General features: G+C 42.0%; 1 protein-coding gene across 2 annotated transcripts in view; it reads left to right on the top strand.

Moving 5' to 3' along the window:
- NKAIN2 (sodium/potassium transporting ATPase interacting 2) overlaps positions 1-13299 on the top strand; it is a 516773-nt gene that overhangs the window by 494112 nt on the left and 9362 nt on the right. The window lies entirely within an intron of this gene.

Here is a 13299-nt window from a genome sequence, read left to right as displayed (position 1 = left end):
GCTCTTATTGCATTCTGTAGAGTCAACCCATTTCATTTTTTTCTCTACTCTAACCCAGATTTTTTTAAAAAGGTCCACTGCAGCATTTCAGCACATCTTGGGATTCATACTAAAGCACTTTAGAAACAAGTATCAGAACTGCATGTAACTTTGATAAAATATACATGAATCCTAGGGAGAGCTCTGCAACAGGAAGCTAAAGGGTTTTTATTTGATTGAGAGCACTGCTAGGGCTGGCGGGGGTTCCTTTGTGTGTTCTCCTGTGTGGAAAATAGCTACAACCCTGTAATCTATTGGCAATACAGTGTCACTGTGAACCATCAAGGGGAGATTTAATGCTGAAATCAAGCCACCACACTTTGGAGGTCGTTTCGACTATGCTCATTTCAGTTGTCTTTGTGTTTCTGTGGAAGCGAGGAAGGTATAAAGAGTACAAAGGGGTTGGGAAGCTGTGTGGAGCAGGGCCATGTCACAAATAGACTTTTCTGTTTAGAGAAGTACCCTGTCAAATGTATTTTCTCCTGCTTTCCCATTAAGTGCATTCATTATCCACAGAGTAGAAGAAGAGTTATTCCTTGTCCCCCAAAAATTGAATCCCATTCAATACTGTTCCGTCCTCTCCTCTCAGGGCTTAAATATTTTTTTCACTACTCTGCAATGCTTTGGGGCACTATGAAATAAGTAAAAAGCAAGGAAGGGACTTGAGACTTGGCTCACCAATCAAGCGCAGAAGTCAGAGCACATTTGGGAGATCTCTCCCATGGTTCATAAAGCAGCATTCCTGGCAGGAATGCCACAGCCAATATGGTATTGTTTTCTTCTCTCTGCACCAAGAGCTCTCTGTTGTTCAGCAGCCATAGATTGTCATGCTTCTTTGAACATTTTCTTGCCATCACCTTGACTATTGTGTCATTACTTTTGTCATTTAGAGTTCATTATTGCTTTGTACACCCCAGCCACGTCTCCTCATCCAGTCAAAGAGCATCTCACCCATCTGCCAGCACCTCTCTGAGGCGCCAGGGTGAATCCCCACCCAGTGCAATGATGCCAGCACAAGCTCAGGTGCTGCAGCTTCCCCTCTGCTGAGGTTTGGAAGCTTGGCTGGCCAAAAGGGGAAAGGGAACGTCTGTGTCTGAGTTGTGCCAACAGTGTAATAATCCTCAGATTGGATCTGGCCCCTCATGGTATCATAAAATTAAGACAGCTTCAGTTTCTATGGAGAGGCCTCATGAAGTAGCAAGTAAGAGTGATTCTAGTTCTCTCTCTGCTCAGGCATCCACTGACAGCCAGAGCCTGCAATCTATACAAATACTCCCTGCTCAGGTTTATTTAAAATTATTTTATTTTCTTAGATACATTTTGATGCTTTTTCCATCCCTTTTGACAACACATGCATCTATCGTGCTCTTCTGAGAAGTGTATCCCTTATGGATGTCATGTCATTTAGTATTTGTAAGGACAAACGTGTTGGGTCATACCAAACTCTCATTTAGCCACAAGTCCTTTCTGATGAGACAGAACCAACAGAAAAAGCCTTTTGCTTTACACAATGGACAAAGTGAGCGCCCATACACTCCATTCCATTTCTTCTGCTTTGCTAATGGGCCATGGGAACAAGAGCAGTCCAAAAGAGAAGCAAAAGAGGCAGAAACACTGAACTTGGCAGAACTGAGCAGCAAGGCATAAGACTGGAGAAAAAGCCATGCAATGTCCAAGAGCCAAACCCAGGCATGTTCCAGATTTTAACCAGATGAAGATATTGACACTACTCTGGAGTATGGAAAGTGTCTCATCTCCTGTTGGCACAGAGCCTCAACTGTAAAAACACAGTCAAGTTGCTCTTAAGCTGCTTCAGCTGAATTAGCTTTGCTCTCAAAGTAATTGGAACAAGCTGAAAGAATTACTATTTCTCCATTCCTTATGCAGATTTTATTAAGAGAAAAAATGAAGTAGGGTAGAATTAAGCAAACATTTCACTAAGATTAACCTGCAAGATTAACCTCACTAAAGCATTAAGAATGGAACAATACAGTGATAAAATCATGGTCATAACTAGGACTGAATCAGCAAGCCTAGAGGTTTTAATTACTCACACACCAAATAAATCCAGCTGCATGGCCCCTAAATCAAAGCTCAAGCCTGTGCTACCTTTCATGAGAACAACCTGCTTTGGATTAATTCTGCACCAAGGATTAAAGAGGAAGTTGCTTTGTCTCCTGGTATGACCCCAGAAGTGCTCTGGTACACACCAGAGTCAAACTGCAGCACCCATGTCTTCCCAAGGGGCAGACAAGAGCAGCTTTTCCATGGCTGCTTCTCTCAGTGGAGGTTTACCACTCCCAAACATTTTCCCTGTGGATGCATAAGAAGGTGGAACTCTGAAGGTTGGAGTGCCTCTGGTCTTTTTCTGGGAAAGACAAGCGAGTGCGGGTCCCCAGCAACATTGCTGCCAGCTCCACACTCTCTTCTGTCACATTCACATTTTCTGAAAAATCCCTTCGCCCAGGATTTTTCTACTGGGAAGCTGAGAAGCCCCAGAGAAAAATGGAAACAATAATCATCTCGTTTGCTTCTCCTCTGTTTTGCTCATCTGGAATGTGTTTGGAGATTGTTTACCCATAGGTGATTGTTTCATTGGTTTCTGGTGTGAGTGTTTTCACTCATTGGCCAATCAGTGCCAAGCTGTGTTGGGACTCTGGAGAGAGTCGTAAGTTTTCATTATTATCTTTTTAGCATTCTGTAAGTATCCTTTCTGTATTCTTTAGTACAGTATAATATTCTTTAATATAATATAGTATCATAAAATAATAAATTAGCCTTCTGAGAAAATGGAGTCAGATTCATCATTCCTTCCTGCAATGGGGGTCCCAGCAAATACAATAACTCCTCTTCACCACTGCCATTGGAATGCCTAAGCCATTGCCATTCTTAGCTCATTAGCATTATTAGCTGCAGCAATTAAAAATAAAACATGAAAATATCAGCAACAGCCATTACTTGGAGGCATTCAATGACTGTGAACTTGTTGGAGCTCTTAGTTTTTCTCCCAAAATCATGTTAGGCCTGCATTTTTCAAAGGCTGCACATTATTTTTAATAACATCGAAACGTTCCTTTAATGTGCATTTGCTCGCTAGCAATTTGGCTCCCTACTATAAGCTGCTACTGCCTTGCTAAAAGAAAATTCAAGATATTTCTGAAAACTTCATTAACTGTATAGACATTTTGCGGGGAGCACTGGAATATAAGCAGTCAAGCAGCATCCTCCCAGGGCTTTTTGTCTCTAGCAATTAAGAAAGAAACCTAGGTTACTGAAATGAGAATTCTGTGCTCACAGTTTCTGTTGAGAGTAAGGAGATTTGCTTGTTACTAGAGGAACAGCTTTGGCTAGGAATGAACCTCAGCTAAGAGAAAATCTCTAATTTAGTCTGTGTCTCAGTGTAAAATCCTAACCTAGAAGGCTCTCTTGCTGACCCAGAGAGGGAGCAGAAATAGTGTTTACCTACTATTAGGCAATGGCAAGGCAATCAGAGAACAAATACGGCCCCTCTGAATGTTCCCTTGTGTACCATGAGGTACAACCTTTGCACCACCTGATGCTAGCAGGGATCCAACCTGCACATACACTTTCTTCTTTTCTCCTGGCATTGTTTCCCATTAAACTGCAAAGCAAAAGAAATTGCAACTTTGTCTAGGAGACTTTTGCTGCATATTCCCTGGAACCCTGCTATTGGGGATGTCTTGGCACAGAAGTGAAGCTCTATATAACCCTTTAAAATTCTTTCACTCCTCCCCCTCCAATAAAAATTCTGATTAAAGACCGCATTTGAATTACTGAAAATGTTCAGCAAGACAGCAATACCCTAGATAGGAAATATCTTTTGATAAGCAATAAAACATTATGTGCCAATCAACTTGGTGCCAAACAATATTCCACTCTGGGATCCACTCTGACCTGGGAAGTACAAAAAGTGATGACAAAGATTTTCTTTAAAAAAACAGTATAAAATTCATTATATGTGAGAGATGCGAAATTTTGGCATGCACATGGGATAGACAGAAAAACATTTTCTTTTTATCTCTGTTATAGGCAACCTTCCACATTTGGGCAGGTTGTTTAACCTCTCCATACTCCTGTTTCCCATATTTAAAATGGGAAATAATTGCAGGGACAAACTCACAGGCATGTTGCTTCGTAACTTTGAGCGTCTGGGATGAAAGGCACTATTGAAGTGCAGAATATGCTCAGGTATTGCCTTTTTTCTGTGCCAAATGCTCGTCACAATCTGCTTAGTGAGACATTACAGAGAAATAATACCTCAGCTTCCATTCCTGCTTTAAAAAAATCTCTAAAACAAAGAGAAAGAGAAACTGGTAGCAAAAATTTGAATATTAATTCTGCTTCTTTTTTCCCCATCCCGAGTTTGTGGTTCCCAGGAATTCTTGACGGTAATTTGCTGTTCATGGACTTCCTTAACCACAAGAGGTCTAGCTGTATTTAGTTTCCCATAGTGGTCTTTTCTTCTTGAAAGTTCCAACTATGTATGAAACGAGGAAGGTTTTATAAAACAGCCTCCTGAGAAAAGGAGATCTGATACCTCAGCTATACACTTCCTTTGTTTTGCACCTACCATTTGTGTAGTGTGTCCGAGTCTGGTGTTTTCTCTGGAAAACACCAAAGATTCCATCTTCACCTTTTCCATGCTGGCACAGGTGGCATCCATCTCACACTCCTACAGCAGCTTAAATTAACAATCAATATTTCCATCACAGTGGAGGCAGGGATGCAACCCCAAAGAGCAACCTGCTCTATCTGTGGTAGACACTTCTCTCATGACAGGGGGAATCACTAGTCTGACTTGTTTGGTTGAGACAGCCTGCAGAGACAGCGCAGCAACAAATAATAATAGGAACAAATAAAAGCAAATATTTAAAACACAGTTGTTCTCCAAACTGCTGAACAGGTCATTATGAATGGGAATGCAAGGAATACGCTACAATTTTGAAGCTTCAGCTTGTTTTTGCTCAGCTGTGATCTTCAATTTACAGCCTGCAGCTCAATTAGAAGCTTTTTCCATTTACTTGTTTCATTTAGTGTGGTGACTGCTACATGATCTAAGTAAACCAGAGGGAGGAAAATGGGATGCCTTTGGCTGTCAGGATGCTGATAGAAGTGTGGAGGGAGAGAAGCCTTTGAAATCCCAAGGTGCTACTTCATGTTTGTCATCCTAAGGACAGCTGCCTTGGAGACCCACGATGCCACCAGGAACATTTAGGAAATTCCCTGACACGCCTGTACAACATCAATCTTTTGCACATATCAATAGCTGGTTCCTGTGTTGTTATTTCCAGTCATGTCCTGTCTGGGAGGGGGCCCCTCCTGGAGCAGAAGGCTGGCGTTGAGCGTCTCGTTCTCCTCGGCACAGAGCACAGGCAATCTTTGTCCCCTAAGGTGCGTGTGCTCGCCGCTTCCGAGGCACAGGCTGAAAACATCTGAGCTGCAGAGTGCAGGCTGAAGCACAGGGGAACAAGTTTATGGCAGGAAGATATGACAAGTGAAACTGGCTGCATTTGAGATGCAAATGGAGCTGAGCAGTCCAAGGTGTCACAGGGCTTGGCAGACATTACACAGCCTGCTCTGCGATCATTTGGCACAGCACTGCAGAGAGAAACAAACTTAAAAGCTCTGAGGAGGTGCAGTTTGTTTAAATAATGGCAAGTAATTAGTCTGAAGACAAAATCAGTGATGGCATTTTATAATTACAATTAATTTAAAGGTTAATTTCCTTTGGCGCTAAAGTCTTATTTAAAACATTTACCAGGAAGGGAAATTAGGATGTTACTATCTAGATGCATAGAATGCTTCTGGGAATCCATGCCTATTATCACTAGAAAATTAGGTTAGACTCAAAGTGGGAATTTCAATTCATTTTAGTGTATAATAGATGGTGGTCAGGGCCTTGAGTCAGAAGGGTTGCTTAGGGTAGACTGTATGATTTGCATTTTCTTTGTTTGTGGGATTAATTGCAAATGTTTCTAACAAAAGGGCTGGGTTTATACATGAACAAGCTTGACATGAAAAGAAAATTGGTTATGGATTGCTGCCTCCGTAACTAATGAAGTTGATGTTCAAGGAATCCCTAGGAGATGGGGTTGTGGTATGAGACAAATATATAAATAAAATCACACAAGGGAAAATGGTGGCATTGCTGGCTTCATCTCTGATGATTTCTTTTCTCCCTCTCCTGTCTTCCCTGCCACTCCCCGTGCATCCATCACCACCTCCTGTGGGGATTGTCAACCCCAAGTTTAAAAATGTCTAAATAACATAACGTAAAGCTTGAAGGAAGTAATATTTCCATTCCGGCAGCTCATCACAATGCAATACTGCTTATTAAAATCATTGCATTGTAACAGCCAGGGAAATACACTTGCCTGACAATTTTTTTTAACTATAGATCACACAATTTTTACCTATTCAAGAATGGCATTGCAGAAAATATCTGCCCATGTCAATAGTGAATGAACTGATAACATCTGTTTTTTTGAAGAAAGATACATTTCATACCAAACCATTGGGAAAATATCACTCGTCATAAATTATTTATTTCAGGAGAGCAGCACAAAGGCATTCAAACCATGAAACAATGTCCCAGGCAGTTGTGTCAAGCCAGTGGCAAAAATTAGGTAGTAACTAGTGATGGTTCTGATAACAAAGGCTACAGATCATTTGAAGCAATGCTCAGGTTGTTGATGCAGCTGAATAGGGTGTGGTCTTCCTGGACATAGAAATGTTTTGACATTGCAAAAAAAAAAAAAAAAAGCTCATATTCAAAATCAGGAAAAAATTAGCAAAATCTGAAGCTCTCCACGAGCTGAAAATTGCTTGCAAAATACTTTCAGGCATGTTTTGTTCTGGTGCTGGTGAAAGACTCCGTTTCAACATCAGTACTTTCCTGCTACTTTGCACTGAACATGGAGGGCTGTCTTTGAAAGGAGACTCTCCAATGGGGAGCATCTCCCCCTTCATCCCCTGAGGAGGAAGAGAGACAGTTTTTGGATTCTGAAGAGGAACAGCCTGCAAGTGGCCATGTGGGGCTGCTGGATCCCTTCCCCACCCTGGTGTCCCACCCTTTGAGGGCCGTTGGCTGCCTTCTTAGGGTTTCAGCCAAGATTAGTGGGTGAACGGCAGGTCCTGGCTATCCAAGATCACTCCAGGCTGACAGGTAGCAGTCTTGGAGAGGAATGGTGATGAGCTGCTGTGGGTGGACCAGACTAATTAATTATTTCCAGTGGCCCTGCGAAGGACACCTGCCCACAGCCTTAGTGTCCTTCCTGCTGAGACAGTCAGTGTGAGCTCCTTGCAGTTTCCTACATGCCATGAACATAGCTTTGTACTAAATTATTTTTATCAGCATGACTCCTGTTAAAGTTTTCCTTATTGCTTTTCCTTTCAAATATCTAGATAGGTCTTCATTAGCATTGGATTGTTAACTTTCATAGATTTGGGCCTTAATTCTCCCCTTTGTTGCACCTACTAATGACTCTTTTTCTAATTTATTAGTGTGGCAGTCACACTTGGAGGCCACTGCCCCAGGCATTTTCTTTTTCCTTCTTTTCTTCTCTTTATTGCTCACCCCGAGCAGTGATCTGGCTAAGAACAATTTTTCCTAACAACTCATTTGATAACTTCTACAATAATTCAGTCTGCCACACATTTAATTCTTAGAATGATTTGTCAGTCAAAATCTATATTGCAGGGCTATATTTTTTTGCTCAGCACTTAGGGATGAAAATTTGAACGCAAATGGCCATTATCCAGCAATGCTCAGGTCTATCCAGTTTAGAAAAATAATATATTGTTCAGACCATTATTGTTCTCTTTGCTTATTATTGTTCTCTTGCTCTTTTAGCTGAGTGCAGGTCTTTTACTCTTTCTTTCTTTACTAAGCATCAGACAAGGCCCACTGCAAGTTTAGAGACAATCCTTGCAAAGCCTTGCAGAGGTCAGGCAGCAACCCTATTTCCAGATGTACAGGCTGACAGGTGGCTTGCTGTGTTTGCTAGGTATAAAAGGGAGTGCTGGCCATTTCAGTCCAGTATTTCTCATTGCTGCAGCTATGCTCCAGTTGTTTCCACCTGCCCTTTGGTCCTTATTCCTGCCTGCCTTATCTCTGGTCCCAGTTTCTGCCTTCAGCTACTGAAGACTTGCTCATGCCTCCCAGCCCTTCCTTGGTTAGTCCTGACTGCTTTCATCCCAGCTCCTTTCTGCTCAGCAAGCACCTTGGTTCCCATCCTCTCAACACGGTTCCCACTGTAGGCCAGCCCTGCCTTGCAGAGGCCTTGCTCCAGAGCATGGTCTTCCTCATGTCATGGTCCAAGAATCAGCCACTGACCAGACGCCTTCTCCACCTGCAAATCGGAGACAAATTGTGACTTGTCTAATTTCTGGACCCACAGCACCATTCATCTTGGTATTTTCTGCTGGGTACAACCATGAGCTGGATACACCTGGAAAGCAATATCTGCACATCTGTTGCTCGATAACTGTAGAGAGCAACAGGCAGAGATCCCTGCCTGTATTTCTGTGAGGGCAGAAACACCAGATCATATTTATTAGACTTCACAAACCTGAATACCTCCCCACTCCTACATCTTATCTCAGAAGAGCTGATAAAAGACTCAGCCAGGGGATCAGCAGAAACAGAGGCAGAAGAAGATGCTGCTTTACACGAACAAGAAGCACGACAAAAGTAGAAAAAATTGGAGGACAAGGCCCTGTGAAGTAAAAAATTACTGAATAATTTTGATTATCATACAAGTAAACAGCATGAAAATAGTGTCAGTGGAGCAAAATCTGAGCTGAGAAACTCCATCAAAATTTGTGTAAGGGCTTCCCTTTGCACCTCCAGTGGCCATTGTAGAGCTCACAAACGCCATGAGGTTACAGTTTCAAAATCTGAGGTTTTAAATTCACCTTGCAAATGGCTGAGCTGAGAGCACTCACAGGCCCTTCATTACTGACTGCTTGGCAGAAATGCTGCTCATTGCACCACAAGAACTGGACCTCATGTCCAAGTCGTTATGCCATTTCTGAATCCTCCTGTGACAGCAGAAAGGGCACAGCCTCATGTGCTGGCAGATGTCTCCTTCCCCATGTTTCCCTGGTGTTTGGCTCTACTGTGGTTTGAGAGCCTAAATCACTGTGTACTCAGCACAAAGACCAATAATGTTTGATTACCACTGTAAACAAACTTTATGGAGATCACATTCAAGCAAATCTCCTCCTGTGTTCTATTTTGTGGAACAGCCACCAGACCATGGTCACAGCATAAAAAGGCAGCAGCATTGAATTGTTTGGAAGTGTCTTCACCAGAGAGCTGGGTAGCAGGATACTGGCAAAACTGCAAGAGCAAAGGTGTCCCCATATGTTTTTTAATATTTTTGCCCCATATGTCATTTCCAAGGTATTAAAATGAAACTTAATTTTACTACCCTCCATTTATTTTTTTTTCTCAATTTGGCCAGTTTTTAGCTACCGCTATTTATGCACAGCTCTCTCTTGCCTCACATACTTCTGCACCAGCACTGCTCTCAGTAATGTTATTAGCTGTAGTTTGTTTGCCATCTCTCCTTCCTTCCAGCTACACCTGCAGTGATGTGCCTTCCTGTGGCAGTGAAGCTCAATTGCAGCACTTCAAAAACCTTAGTCCAGGGAGCCAAGTCTTTGGCTCTGAGAGATTGCAGATAAATTTAGGACCTCGCAGGTCTGATGTAGGATATGAACACATATTTCAGATAAGTAGTAATACTATTATCCTATTCAAGTCCAGCTAGGAAAGTAAAAATTTGAGCACACAATATTTCAAAGGTAGGTTTGCATGGCCAGGTTTTGAGGGTTGTATTCTCTGAAGAGCTACTAGAAGTTTCTCCTGTGGCTTCTGATAGAGCCAGTGTCACACAGCTCCAAGATGGACCCACTGCTGGCATGTCAGTGACAGGGGTAGTGCCTGTGGGATAACAGATTGAAAAAGGGAAAAAAATTTGCATAATAACTCCAGTTGAAGAGTGGAATGGAGTGAGAGCAACAATCCTGCAGCCCAGGGAGGGCCATGGGGGAGCAGAGATCCACCCCAGCCCATGCAGGACCCCAGGGCAGAGCAGGTGGGTGCCCAAAGAGGCTGTGACCCTGTGGGGAGCCTGTGCTGGATCAGGTTCCTGTAAGGATCTGTGGCCCCAGGGAGAGAGGGGCCCACACCAGAGCAGGGTTGCTGGCAGGACTTGTGACCCTGAGGGGGCACCCACTGGAGCAGGCTGTTCCTGAAGAACTGCAGCCCAAGGAATGGACCTATTGGAGCAGTTTATGAAGAATTACAGCCTGTGGGAGGAATTCACATTGGAGAAGTTTTTGGAGGACTGTCTCCCATAGGAGGGACCCCACATTGGAGCAGAGGAAGCATATAAGGAGATGTCCCCATGAGGAGGAAGGAGCAGCAGAGAGACTTGTGATGAACTGACCACAACCCCCATTCCTCATTCCCCGATGTCACTGGGGTGGAGAAGGCAGAGAATCAGGAGTTAAACCTGGGAAGAAAGTTTAATATTTGGCTTTATTTCTCATGATATTGCTCTTCTTTGGTAATAATTCAAGGTTATCTTGCCTGTGATGGTAATTGCTGAGTGATCTCTCCCTGTCTCTATCAAGACCCATGAACCTTTTGTTACATTTTCTCTCTCCTATTCCTCTGAGGAGGGAAGCCACAGAGTGGCTTTGGTGGACAACTGGTGTTCATCCAGGGTCAAAACACCACAAAAGGAATTGTATTATGTTTGTAAGTTCATGTGTGCTTTTACTAAAGTGAAACGCAACATGAGCCTCTTGTGATATCAGTGACATGTAAGATGAATGTACGATAGAGAAGTCAAAAAAAGTGTTTGATGTATGAGGCTAGGGATGGACACCTCTGTACTGATTCAGCTAATGAGCCTTGTTTTATTCATCTGATGCTATGGCTGCCAGGAATGTATCAGTTGTATGACATTTCAGTGACCTTTCAGGCACAGCCAGGATAAAATGCCTGCAGAAAGGGCAGCCTGCTGCATGCTTTAAGAAACCAGCTCAGAGTCCACAGGGAGCTTTTAGCACAGTCTGGACACCACAGGGTTTGCAGTGCTGAGAAGCAGCCGCCATGAAGAAACCTTGCTGCAAACAAATTGATGAAATCCTTTTGTGCTGGAGTTCACTTTCTATTACCTCCCTTCACCTACCTTGCAAAGCTTGTTGCTGCCTGCAAGAAGCCATTGTATGTGGCCAGTGAGGTCATGGTTGTACTCGCTGCCCTGCCATCATTTGGTTACACACATGGCAGCTTCTATAGTGAGCTGAACACAGAAATGTCTCTACGACCTTGCTTTGTTTGTAACTTGGCAATCTGGCTTACTGACACTCTGTGCCTGCTCTGTACAGCAGGGCAAAGCTACCATGCACGAAGAGGTATTCAGCACGCATCTTTCCCTCATGCTCACACAAAATCATTTTTCTCAAAGAAATCTTTTTCTCAACACATTGGTTTAGCTTTCTGAAAAAAGCCCTTAAGACAAGCTTTTGCCCCACATCTGCAAAGCAGAGTGTCTATGCCTGCAGCCTACTAATAATGTTTTACAGGTTGCTTGAAATAAAATGTTCTAGGAAAGTACAAGAAGAAATGCAAAGCTGAACAAATGAGTATAAGCAATATCCCTAAAGTGACATGAGTTGACAACAGTGAGGCACTGATCCAATACAGGCATTTTCTGACTTGTGTTGTCAGGGATCAAGAGTAACAAAAAGAGAAGAAAATTGGGCAAGCAAACAACAAACCATACCTGCAGCAAAACATACATCCATTCTTTTTTCTGCAATCTTTGTATTTGAATTGAGGGGGTTTTTTTCTCCCAGCCTAGCACTTCACTAAACAATATTCTTCATTTTCTGCCTGTAAATTTAGTATGTTCCCATAGACATGATAACATTTTGATAAAGGTATTGTGATGGTTACAGACATTGATTAAGTGGAATGCAACAAATAGCGTTTGTCTTTATTTCAGCAAGATTTTGACATTATAGAAGGTTTTGTAAGAAGTTCAGGAAAGTACTGTCCAGATGCAGTCAGCATAGGTGGAGTGCAGAACTGTTTAAAATTCTATTTGAAATGTAGTTATAAAGCAGATGGGACATTTCAGATGGGATCCCACTGGAACCTCAGCTAGGGAAATAATTCTCTTCATTATTTTTATTAACAACAATGAGGATAGAAGAGAGAACGTGTGTAAAAATTTTAAGATTAAACTAGACTGGGAAGGCTACAAGCACCTGTGAATATAGGATTAGAAGTCAAAATAATCTTGAGAAGTAGCTTGAAATCAAGAAGGTGAAATTCAGTACAGACAACTGCAAAAGAACTCCTGTGGGAAAGAATCAATCATCTTCAAATAAAATATAGACTAGGCTAGGCTACAGTTAGTGTCAAAACAAAAAATAAAGGGCTGATTATTAAGCATTTGTGTGATGCTGTTGAAAAAATAAATTGGAAACCAAACTCAAATGACACAAAACAAGAACAACAAAAAGAAGGAAAAAAAAAAAATCCCAACCAAACAAACCCCAGAACCTACTGAATTATTTCAGGTAGTGAACAGAAGACTGTATGGCAGTTGTCCCAGTTAGTCCTGATTTGTGCACCCCACTGTAAGAAAAACATAGGTAAACTGAGGAAGTATCTTCAGGATTCAAAATGTAGAGGCTTGTACAACATGAGCTGTGAAAAAAATTTGAAATAACTAGGTTTGCTTAAACCTGAAAACAATGGATGGTGTGAAATACTTTTTTTTAAAGGTTTAAAAAGTTATAAGAGAAAAAAATGCCTCATTTTTTCTTCATATCCATAGGGAGAAAAGGCCAAAATATAGATAAGTAGTTAATTTGCAGGAAATTACATTTAAATTAGACATTAGGAAATTAGGCACAGGGAAAAGCAACACGGAGAGGCTACAGAACCTCCTTCATTAGAGATGCCAGGGATTAATTTAGTAACACATCTTTCTGGGATAGGAATACACATAATGCTGCTACAGGGCACAGAAATGGCTAAATTATTTCTGCAGGGGCCATTCTTGCCAGCAAAGAATGATTTCATGACAGATTCAACATGTGTGCAGTTGCAATGGAGACATACTGTACCCAGGCAGTCCAGTGTTTTGGTAGCTCTTTGCTTGCAGAGTGGTAAATGCAGGCATATAAGAATTTGATTTTTTGGTAAAT

The sequence above is a fragment of the Melozone crissalis genome, unplaced genomic scaffold, assembly GCF_028551555.1.
Source record: "Melozone crissalis strain CALT ecotype California unplaced genomic scaffold, PUWL_Pcris_2 ptg000027l_1, whole genome shotgun sequence".
NCBI lineage: Eukaryota > Metazoa > Chordata > Aves > Passeriformes > Passerellidae > Melozone > Melozone crissalis.
The sequence above is the reverse complement of the archived record's forward strand: the minus strand, read 5'-3'. Positions and strand labels throughout refer to the sequence as shown.